Raw genomic sequence first — 12,828 nt, forward strand, 5'->3', positions numbered from 1 at the left:
ATCATTATCACATGATAATGCCAATAAACAAAATGGAGTTCTATCATAGATACACAAAAACACTATTGCATAAAAGCAACAACATATTATATATATTATTCGAAAGAAAGGAGAATGCAGAACAAAGGAACACCAGTTTTATCCACTCATTTATATCGCTCCCTCATATCAAATATACGGAAGAAGATCATTGAAGAACAATTTGCAAAAATGTTTTCTCTTAGAATTGAAGGAAAATGTTATAAAGTGAATGGAATAATGTATTCACTGAATTCTTACGTAGTGGATTGAAAACTGTACACAAGCTGAAACAGAAGAAAATTTTAATTTAAAATAACACGAAAAGTGTATATTTTATTATTTAATCTGCAAATATATAAACAAATTCTTTAGAACACCACAGATGGTATGACATTCAAATTGGTTGCTTATTAATGTATTGCATTGAAACAATTACATAGAAAACAGAATCATTTGCTACAATTTATTTTTATAAATCATAGTTAAATTTTATAAAAAGTATGAACAATACCTAGATCTAAACATGCTAAACAGTCAGACTTTATCAATTTTCAATGTCATTAAAATGTTGAGTCAAACATTTATGAAAGTTTTGAATATCATTTGCATCAACTATATAGTCTTGTAATATTATATTCATACTGTTTGTATACATGGTATAGCGAAGAAATGTTTAACAAGAACAAATAAGGGAAATTTGATGTTCAGAAATTTCTTTAGAGGAAATTTGAAGAACAATGATTTCATTAGAGGAAATTTGTTGTCTTGAAGGAAATCTTTTTCCCTTGAAAAAACAATTTCCCTTGATGAAAACAACTATTCCTCTAAGGAAATCGTTGAAAAAATGGGCCTAACTTTTTTAACAGTGGTGCTAGAGCCAAACAATTTTAGGACAAATATCAGGGAACCAATACCAACCAAGTTATCAACTTCATTTTGACTTAACTCCAAAAATTAAGGTGAACAACTTTTGCATTCAGCGGAATTGCAAACTTGTCCCGGAGACAAATCTGCTTTTCTGAGATGTTTTACAAGGTTCCAAAAATGTGTTATGCCCTACAGCTTTCCATCCAGCTAAGGCAGAAGTATAATATTCTCTTTTATTCTCATATATCCAGTATTTGCAACAAATAGTAATTTTTCTGAAGAAAAAAATTCAAATGGAAAATAATGTTTGTATTGTAATATAGTATGTTCCCATGGGAAGAAAAATTGTTCCTATGTGAAAAAAAATTGTTCCCATGGGAAGAAAAATTGTTCCCATGGGAAGAAGATTTGTTCCCATGGGAAGAAATATTGTTCCCATGGGAAGAAAAATTGTTCCCATGGGAAGAAAATTTGTTCCCATGGGAAGAATTAATTCCCATGGGAACTTTTTGTATTCATCTTTTCCCATGGGAACTTTAAAGTTCCTATGGGAACTCTAAACTTCCCATGGGAAAAGTAATTTTTCCCATGGGAACTTCCAATGTTCCCATGGGAAATTCTAATATTCCCATGGGAATTATCAAATTTCCCATGGGAAATGTACTTTTAATCAGCTGCAGTGACAAGAGTGACAACAGTGACAAGTTGGGACATATGGCATTTTTTTAATTTTTCAATAATCTATCACTGGGCAATTTTTTTTTTTGATATCTTGTAAACCGACAAAGTCAGATTTGCCGATACCGGAATGGCAAATTTGTCCCGCACAGTGTTAGACATAAAACAAGCGTTAACAACAATTATTGCTCTTAATGGTATAACTCACTCACATACTATACGTATATTGTTTATTGTAGACTTGAGCTGTCATTAATGTAGTGATTTTCAGAACGAACGGTTCAAAATATGATCCAATCTTCTGAAATAGAAGTTCTTTTGTAGCAGCAGCAATGGATAGTCATACTAAGATTGGGAACAATATTTTGGACCTTTGCTTTTTCAAATCGATATTACCTATATATGGAAAGCCACAGTGAACCCCCCGATTATTTTTATTTTCCCCATTAGAAATGCATTAAAAATAATTATTCGGCGGCCTTCAAATTCCCGCCCGCAAATTATCATTATTCCCGCCCGAAGATTTTTATTAATCCCGCCCGTAGATTATTATCATTCCCGACCGCAAATTATTATCATTCCCGACCGCAAATTATTTATCCCGCCCGCAGATTATTATCATTCCCGACCGCAAATTATTATCATTCCCGACCGCAAATTATTATTTTTCCAGCCCGCATATTCATATTTCTCTATTCTTTTTGCGGCGGCCGCAGTTTAATTTAACAATGCCGACAGATTATTATTACACAAACCCCGCCTTTTTACACAAGACCGAAAGATTATTTCAACACAAAACCCGCTTTTTTACACAAGGCCGACAGATTATTTCAACACATAACCCGCATTTTTAACAAAAGGCCGAAAGATTATTTCTAGCCAATCAAAAAAAATCGGGCGGGAACCCTCTAAACCAAAAGCAAAGCCGACAGGTTATTTCTAGCCAATAAAAAAAAATCGGGCGGGAATCCTCTAAACCAAAAGCAAAGCCGAAAGATTATTACTATCAACCAAAAATCTTCGGGCGGGAAGCCTCTAACCAAAAGAATAAACACCTGCAATAATGCGGCTTTTGATGCTGTACATTATTTAATACTAAAGTCAAACTAAAAGTGAAGTATGATTAATATCAAATCAACTGAGAATGCAGAGGCGGAACGAAGCTCTTCAGTTTAGGATTGGCACATTGGATTTACTTCAGACCATGGCTATCAATCCTCGTATCAATCATGGCAGACATTGCTGATCGACCCTACCACCTCTTCAGCCACTGTGGTCACTCTCAGGTATATGTTATTGTAATGTAGCTTTCAGTATTAAGAGAAAGATGTTAAAATATATTGTGCATTATAATTTGCGAAGGTTTCGATGCTTAATATATGAATGAAATAAAAGGGGGAAAGGGGAGGGGGTGAGTGTCCGACGTCCCATGGTCCCAGCTTGTCTGGCAAAACAGTAGTCCAAATAATCATTTTTGCGCCTGTCCCAAGTCAGGAGCCTCTGGCCTTTGTTAGTCTTGTATTATTTTAATTTTAGTTTCTTGTGTACAATTTGGAAATTAGTATGGCGTTCATTATCACTGGACTAGTATATATTTGTTTAGGGGCCAGCTGAAGGACGCCTCCGGGTGCGGGAATTTCTCGCTACATTGAAGACCTGTTGGTGACCCTCTGCTGTTGTTTTTTATTTGGTCGGGTTGTTGTCTCTTTGACACATTCCCCATTTCCATTCTCAATTTTATTTTTATGGTGTCTTGAAAGGCTATTATAAATCTCGGACTAGAGTTGAGGTAGATCCAGGGAGCGGATATGGGTGGGTGGGGGTGGGGTGTGAACGCCTACGTTTTGTGGTAGAAATTTGGTTGATTATATTGGGAATCAGTGAAGCATGGCTGGAGCCCACTTTTTTTAGGTCAGTACGAGGACCCCCTTATTAAAAGTTCTGGACACCCACTGTGAGGAATAACCTAGTCATAGGAATGTACAGGAAATAAATTATGTCCTATACTATTGAAGCAGTGACTTTCTATACTGATCTATACTACATAGAAGGTCCCTGTTTGACATTAACAATTTATCTCCATGGTTAGTTTCTGTGGTATATAATGCATGTATATGTTGTGTACAAGATGTAAGTTTGTACAAATTATATAAGTTTGTACAAATTATAATTTGTACAGGATTTTTGTACAAGTTATAAGGTTTTTGATACACACCTTCTTGCACCAGGTGATACAAATTTATCTTCTAAAATGTATCGGTTTAATGTCTTTAATTCAAATTTAAATACTTCAACATAACATTTAGTGCTATTCTGATTGTCTTAAAACAAGAAATGAGGACACCTGAATGGTTTAAAATCTGATTTTATTTTTCTCCTTATACAAAAATCAAATACATTTCTTTTTGTGTTCTTGATATAATGGGTTTGTATCAATACTCAGTAATTTTCAATGTATCAAGTAGTTGTAGAAATATAACTGAAATATGCAAAACAAAAGACTGTGTGCTTGCATCAACCATTTTTGTTAAGATGTTCATAAAACACTGACAACTTGTACAAAATATCTGTACAAATTATAATTTGTACAACATTACATCTTGTACACAACATATATAATGTGACTTATGTATCATATATTTGTTGGGATGGGCTAGACCATGTAGACAGGGGTCCCTTATGCTTATTCCCACTTAAAAACTCCAAACTACTCCCACTTCCCTCCCCATTTATTTATAAAAGGGATACAGCCCCCTACCTACTTTGTGGAGGGCACTTTAGATTTGCAATCTTTCCCACTTTCTTTGGTATTTAATGCATTAACATAATTTACACTGATATCTATCATTTATTTGATGGGATGGATAGGGGTCACTAATTCCCACTTTGCACTACCTAAGTACTCCCACTTCCTTCCCCCTTTCTGTCTGTCAGTCTGTCCGTCTGTCCTGCATAATATGTGTCTTATATTCGATGGGATGTACAGGGGTCCCTAATAGCCACTCCAAATTTTTGTGTTAATGTTAGTTTAAAAGGAAATACTAAATATGATATAAAAAAATATAGTCAATTGGTTTTGTAATCTTTTTCTTTTAGTATTGGCATTTCTCATTTCCATTGATTTCATTTGGCTCTGACTGTCTTTTCAGTCATGGCTTATTGACTGAATTGCATGTATATATGTATATAACTTCTATACATCCAAAGTTTTACATATATCTAAACAAAGAATACAAGGCCCTGTTGATAAGGAAAAGTTTGTCGCCGTGAAAAAAACAAATTTGATACAAAGATTTCATTATTTAGATTCTGTTTTACAGATACAATGTATGGTCCGAGACCACAATTGTCGCCCCTTGATTTTCGTAATATAGTCCCTAGTGTTGACAGTAGGTTACTTGCCATTTATTTTTATACCCCTTCCAAATTTATTTCTCCATATTTAATGCCTCAAATTGCAAGTAGGGGGTGAAATTACACTGTAAAAACATTTGGTTCCAGAATTTTAAAGGAAAGTAGTGGTTTGATCTAGCTGAAAAAGGGTTTAAAATTAGCACTTCGGAAGCAGTCAAAAGATTTCAAGACGCCCTAAACATAAAATTGTCCATATTTGGAGTTAAAGCCGATGAAGTTTTCTATAATTTTGATATAATTTGTCCCAAATGTAGTTCAACACACTGTAAAAGTTTCTTTGAGAAAGCACAGGTGGGATTTTTTTTTATTTTCATTTATGTTCTAAAAGAAGTGCACTACGAAATAATTGTGGTCTCGGACCGTATGAGGAGTGAAAACGATTTTTCTGTAATATATATATTTTTAATGTTTTTCAGATGCAGCTAAAAGAAGAGAAATGTCATCTGTTACAAGTGGTATATATATGGTGGAGAATTTGACATCAGATCCATGAATTCCACAACCTGAATCTGTTTCAATTTAAAAAAAAATAAAGTTTAAATCCAATTTTTTTAAGGAGTGAATAACTATGCCTAACATTTTATTGTTTGAATTTAATTGAATTAAAAAATACTATATTGAACATCTGCTACTTAATTTGTTAAATTTCTAAGGTCAGAACATGAACTATTATAGCTTTCAAAATCATCTCATATTAGGTTCAAGAACAAATTATTTGGAGTCATATACAAAACATATAGTATGATATATAATGCTGTTTTATCATGATAATCAAATGGAGATGCAATCTTGTTTAATGGAAGCAGATCAAGGTCACCACAGCTATTGATGGATTGAAATTTGAAGCAATTTTTTTATTTGGGAGGGGGATGGGTGCCAGAGGATCTTGACTTTGAACAGGCGCAATATGCAGGGTTAAACGTGTTTCTGTTTTGTTGTTAGTCTGAACTTTGATAAATTTATCAAAACTCTGTAATTCAAGGTCTGCCCTGTGAAGCCTGATTAGTCAGATGCGGATTAAGAGGGGGCCCAATGTTCCCGGATCCCCTTTTCTCGGTAAAATTGTGGTTGATTATTTGAGGGAATCACTGAAGCATGACCGGAGAAGGTTCCCTCTTATGCAGTCAATGGTCCCCCACTTTGGATTAGCCACTGTTTGGTATTGGCCTTTTGAGATGACCAACATTACATTTGATTTTGAAGGTGGTGGATCAAAGTCTAGGTTTAATAGAGCAGTAGTTGAGAATCTCAGATTGATACGTCGTGTCACATTGTTACGTATACTCTGTATCAATCTGATGATCATAGGTTAAGCCCTATTCAATAGTTCAGTGTGTTCTCATGTTGAGCTGTGTCTTCACTGTCCAATTAAGGTTAAGAGGGTTGAGTAATTAAACACGGTCACATTCTGTATAATTATGCTTGTATAAAGTCGGGAGCCTATCATTTGATGTATTTGGTTCCTGTTCATCATGGGAGTGTTGTCGCTTACGAATAAAATTGCTGTATGCAATAAAAGCCAAGATGTAAAGATACTATATATGTGGTGTCCGCAGTGTAGTACGCTTTTAGTATTATAACGGTTTTTGTCGAACCTGCAACTTTTGTCGCAAAAAGCTCGACATTTGGATAGTGTTCGGGCGGCGGCGTAGCTAATTTCTTAAAAGCTTTATATTTTAGAAGGTTGAAGACCTAGATGCCCCATACTTTGTATATAAATGCCTCATGTAAAGGATTTTCCGTCAGTCAAATGTCCAATGTCCTTGACCTCATTTTAATGGTTCAGTGACTACTTGAAAAAAAAAGTAATTTTTTGTAATGTTAAAATCTCATTTATTATAAGTAATGGGAGAACTATGGGATAACTATATTTGGTATGTGCGTACCTTGCAAGGTCCTCATACCCATCAGAAAGTTTTCACTTGAACGCGACTCCATTTCATGGATCAGTGAACAAGGTTAAGTTTTGGTGGTCAAGTACATATCTCAGATACTATAAGCAATAGGTCAAGTATATTCGGTGTATGAAAGGACTGTAAGGTGTACATGTCCAACTGGCAGGTGTCATCTGACCTTGACCTCATTTTCATGGTTCAGTGGTCAAAGTAAAGTCTTTGAATTTTGGTCTTTTTTCTAATACTAAATGCAATAGGTTAACTATATTTGGTGTATGGAAATATTTTATGACCTATATGTCAGTCGCTCAGGTTTTATATGACCGTGACCTCATTTTTAAGGTACATTGCCCAGTGTCAAAATGTGTGTTGGTCTGTTTTTCTTAAACTATAATTAAGAAATAGGTGAACTTTATTTGTTGTATGGAAGAATTGTTAGTTGTACATGTCTGCCTTGCATGGTTCATCTGACCTTGACCTCATTTTCATGGTTCATTGGTCAATATTTAGTTTTTGTCCAGCCTGCAACTTTTGTTGCAGAAAGCTCGACATAAGGATAGTGATCCGGTGGCGACGATAGATCACTTTTTAAATGGTTTATATTTTAGAAGGTGAAAGACCTGGATGCTTCATACTTTGTATATAGATGCCTCATGTTACTAAGTTTCCATCAGTCACATGTCCAATGTCCTTGACCTCATTTTCATGGTTAAGTGACCACTTGAAAAAAAAGTTTAGAATTTTTGTAATGTTGAATTCTGTCTTATTCTAAGGAATAGGATAACTATATTTGGAATGTGCGTACCTTGCAAGGTCCATCAGACAGTTTTCACGTGACCTCGACCTCATTTCATGGATCAGTGAACAAGGTTAAGTTTTGGTGGTCAAGTCCATATCTCAGATACTATTACATGTAGCAATAGGGCTAGTATAATTGGATTATGGAAGGACTTTAAGGTGTACATGTCCAACTGGCAGGTGTCATCTGACCTTGACCTCATTTTCATGGTTCAGTGGTTATAATTAAGTTTTTGTGTTTTGATCAGTTTTTCTCACTTTATGCAATAGATCTACTATATTTGTTGTATGGAATGATTGTAAGGTGTACATGTCTAGTGGGCAAATGTCATCTGACCTTGACCTCATTTTCATGATTCAGTGGTCAAAGTTATGTGTTTAAGTTTTGGTCTTTTTATCTTATATCATATGCCAAAAGTAAACTATATTTGGTGTATGGAAATATATTATGATCTATATTTCAGTCCCGCATGTTTAATTTGACCATGACCTCAATTTTACAGTTCAGCGCACAGTGTTAAGTTTTTGTGTTTTGGTCTATTTTTCTTACACTATAAGCAATAGGTCAACTATATTTGTTGTATGGAAGCATTGTTAGCTGTACATAACTGTCTGGCATGGTTCATCTGACCTTGACCTCATTTTCATGGTTCATTGATCTTTGTTTAGCTATCTTGGTTAATGTCAAGTTTAAGTGACAGTTGAAATAAAGCTTTATACATAATACTTAGGACTATCAACATAATATCATTGATTTTTAAAGAAGGCGAGACATTTCAGTGTGTGCACTCTTGTTTCCATGAGGTAGACGACATTAATGTTTTATACCTTGTATGCTGATACCTCCAGCTACAAAATGTTCGTCTATCGTATCAATATTGTCCTTGACCTCCCTTTTATTGCTCAGTAGGCTTGAAAACAAATAGTTTGCTGTCATGGAAACTTCTGTTAGTATGAGGAATTTGATAACTTTGTTTGGTATATGGGTTGAAGTGATTTAAATATGCCAGTAGTTATCAAAGGTACAGGATTATAATTTAATACGCCAGATGCGCGTTCCGTCTAAATAAGACTCATCAGTGACGCTCAAATCAAAAAAGTTATAAAGCCATACAAGTACAAAGTTGAAGAGCTAAGGTAATCTAGTCCTGGGATAAGAAAATCCTTAGTGTTTCAATGTGTACATGTCTGTAAGACTTTGTTGCCTGACCTCGACCTGATTTTATTGATCAGAACCCAGGTAAAAGTTACATCTACATGATTACGTCAGTTTCCCAGATAATTAAGTAGGTCAGATATGTGTAGTGTTATGGTTACATGTCATTCTGGCAGGTTTCGTCTAACCTAACAAAAGATACCGGGTAATAACCAATAAAATACTCAGAAAATTGCAGCTTGATACGACCGCAGAGGTCGAAACCCTGAACAGTTGAGGCAAGTATGGACACAACATTCAAGCTCGATATAGCTCTGAATTTGGATTGTGATTAAATAGTTGACTCAGCATAGGGTTCTGACACAGAATGAATGTGGTCTAATGAACTTAATTTTTTTTTATTCCATCATGGTTCAATATCCAAAATCTAAATACATGGCCATGGATTGATTCAGCTTATCAAAGAATCCAAAAAATTAAATTTTTGATGAAATCAAACAAAGTTTAATTTTGGACCCCAATTTGGACCAACTTAAAAACTGGGCCCATAATCAAAAATCAATACACATTTTTAGATTCGGCATATCAAAGAACCTCAATAATTCAAATTCCAAAATAGTTTGGGCCATGACCCCCAAAATCAATCCCAACCTTCCTTTTTTGGAATGAATTCTTGTGATACAATTTCAGAAAGATCCATACACTTACACACAAGTTATTATCTCAAAACTAGAAAAATACTTAGTTTAACTTTTAGGGCCCCTTGTTCCTTAACTGTTGGGACCAAAAACCCCAAAATCGAATCCAACCTTCCTTTAGTGGTTAAAAACCTTATGTCAAAATTTTATTAATTTCTTTTTACTTATACTAAAGTTATTTCCTGAAAACCATCCGTCTTCGGAGGACTCCGCCGACGATGACAACGACGTGATACCAATATATACGACCATTTTTTATGAATGTTTGCAGTAGTATAAAAACTGCAAAATTTCTTTAAAATTACCAATTGAGGGCAGGAACCCAACAACGGGTTGTCCGATTTGTCTGAAAATAACCATGATAACAGGGCCGAAAGATCTTGGCCTGATAAACAATTTTATCCTAGTCAGATTTGCTTTAAATGCTTTGGTTTCAGAGATATAAGCCAACATCTACATTTTATTTAGTTCTATTTTTAGTCATGGTGGCCATCTTAGTTGGTTGGCTGGGTCATCGGACATATTTTTTTAAATAAGATACCCAATGATGATTGTGGCTATTATAGGTTAAATTTGGCACTGTGACAGTAGTTTTAGAAAAGATGATTTTTGTAAAAAGTTAACGACAACGGACGCCAGTGAGAAAAGCTGACTTGGCCTTTTGGGCCAGGTGAGCTAAAAATGTGAAAAAATGATTTGATGGACTGATAAAGTTCGGTTCAACTTTGTTGGTAGGGGACTAATAATAACAGTACTGATTACCAAATACAGTTTTTCGTGGAACTTTCATAAATGACTTCGTGTCAAGAATGGCTCAAATTGAACAATGTTGGAATGTTGTTTCATGGCCATCACATCACATCTCCTTATTTTATGTAAGAGGATGTTAAATATTGAGACAAATCTGAATCTGAAACATGATACCAGCTACCCAGATAAACCTTGACACAAATATCATTCTGTTGAAACAATTGCAATATTATTACAGTAACGATGCATGTAGACCTACAATAATCAACTTACATGATAAGACATGAGATTTACCAATAAAAAAATAGTCACATACATGAATGTATCGTTATAATTTTACAATGATTACAAATGCATTAACACGACCTGTCAGTTTTCTTTTATCTTAAACAAATAGGCAATTAATTTCAAAATTTGTATTTAGATATAAGGTTTATAATCATGATGATAGGCTTGATCTAAGAAGTTCATCTGTCAGACATTATTCAAATTAGTTTTCGTTGGACCAAAAATCATAAACTCTGCAGAATAAAGACATGTATATACATGTATAATGTTTTTTAGTCATCTACATCAACAATACCAGGATCCTAAAAATATGGAACGCCATGACTGCCTTATGTTAATAATCAGCATTATACGCAGTGTTCACAGCATTATATGAAGTGATCACAGCATTATATGCAGTGCTCACAACATTATATGCAGTGCTCACAGCATTATATCTAGTGCTCACAACATTATATGCAGTGCTCACAACATTATATGAAGTGCTCATAACATTATATGCAGTGCTCACAGCATTATATGAAGTGTTCACAGCATTATATGCAGTGCTCACAACATTATATGCAGTGCTCACAACATTATATGCAGTGTTCATAACATTATATGCAGTGTTCACAACATTATACGCAGTGATCACAACATTATATACAGTGATCACAACATTATATGCCGTGTTCACAGCATTATATGCAGTGGTCACAACATTATATGCAGTGCTCACAACAATATATGCAGCGGTCACAACTTTATATGCAGTGCTCAAAACATTATATGCAGTGTTCACAACATTATATGAAGTGTTCACAACATTATATGCAGTGCTCACAACATTATACGTTTTTTGTTGATGAAGGTGATGATCGGTGATGATGATGAGATTGATGTATGATGAGATTAATATAGATGAGATTGATGTATGATGAGATGATTCGGTAAACTTCGGAAATTTTATCGGACATTGCCGAATCCGGTCAAAAAATATAAGACAAAAATTGATAATTCACCACCAAAATTTTAAATGGAACAGTTACTTAAGTCCTGTAATTTAGGCAATTTGTCCGAAACGTTTATAAAAGAAAAAAATACACCGGATATTATCTGCAAATTGGACAGACATGATTTTTATAATTTAGGGGTAGTTCATTCAGATGAAATGATGAAACTACGAATTGCGTGCATTAGTTATGGTACTGTTCGTCCAGAGAAATACACAAGCCTTAGGAATAAAGTGAGTACAAAAAAAAAATCAATATTTAATATAATAATAATTTGCGGTCGGGAATGATAATAATCTGCGGGCGGGATTAATAATTTGCGGTCGGGAATGATAATAATTTGCGGTCGGGAATGATAATAATCTGCGGGCGGGAATAATGATAATTTGCGGCGGGAATTGGAAGGCCGCCGAATAATTATTTTTAATGCATTTCTAATGGGAAAAATAAAAATAATCGAGGGGTTGACTGTGGCTTTCCATAAGATACCTAAATAATAGTTGGGCCAAATTTTTGTTTAATATTGGCCCTGTTATTTGATAAAAAAATCTTGGTGGCCATTTTGAACAGTAAAATTTCAAAAAAGTAACAACACTTCACCAGCACCCCATAAGGAACATGTAAAGTTGGCTTTAAAGTATCAATACTTTGTCAGCGTTTCATTAAGAATATTTATGCTATGTTTGGTATCATTCCATTCAGTGGTTCTCTAAAAGAAGACATTTGTATGTATTTCCCAGTGTCCTATGAAAATCTTAGTCCCTCCGCTGGCGGCCATTTTGGATGATGGATTGGTTTCAAAGTAACAACACTTGGTAAGTTCCTCATAAGGAACATGTTTGGTTCCATTCCATTCAGTGGTTCTCTCAAAGAAGTTCAATTTGTAGAAAGTTATGACGTACGACGACAACGACGGACGACAAGTGATGAGAATAGGTTATATAAAAACAGGAAATATACAGGAATCGATTAACACTATAAGCGAATTAAGCTGATGCGATTTCACTGTGTTCATACTTTGAATGACGAGGATCAGTTGTCTTTAAAATGAGAACAGACAATTAAACCTAGATTTAAAAAGTTTTGAATGAAATTTGTTTTGGAATTATCTGTCTTTGTAGTAAATATCTATCTGGGAGTATTTTTTTTATTTTATTTTTTATTAATAATGAAATGTGATAGAAATCCAATTAAATAACTATTCACTAGTTTTTGTGCTTTAATTGTCTTTATCATGTTTATATTCATCTTCTTTTAAAACCTGATTT

General features: G+C 34.4%; 1 long non-coding RNA gene across 1 annotated transcript; it reads left to right on the forward strand.

Moving 5' to 3' along the window:
* The first annotated feature begins 2,560 nt into the window (after positions 1-2,560).
* Positions 2,561-5,602, forward strand: LOC139503304 (uncharacterized). The gene is made up of 2 exons (XR_011659077.1): positions 2,561-2,852; positions 5,397-5,602. It is a non-coding gene; the product is annotated as an uncharacterized lncRNA (long non-coding RNA).
* The last annotated feature ends 7,226 nt before the right edge of the window (positions 5,603-12,828 follow it).

This window comes from Mytilus edulis, chromosome 14, assembly GCF_963676685.1.
Source record: "Mytilus edulis chromosome 14, xbMytEdul2.2, whole genome shotgun sequence".
NCBI lineage: Eukaryota > Metazoa > Mollusca > Bivalvia > Mytilida > Mytilidae > Mytilus > Mytilus edulis.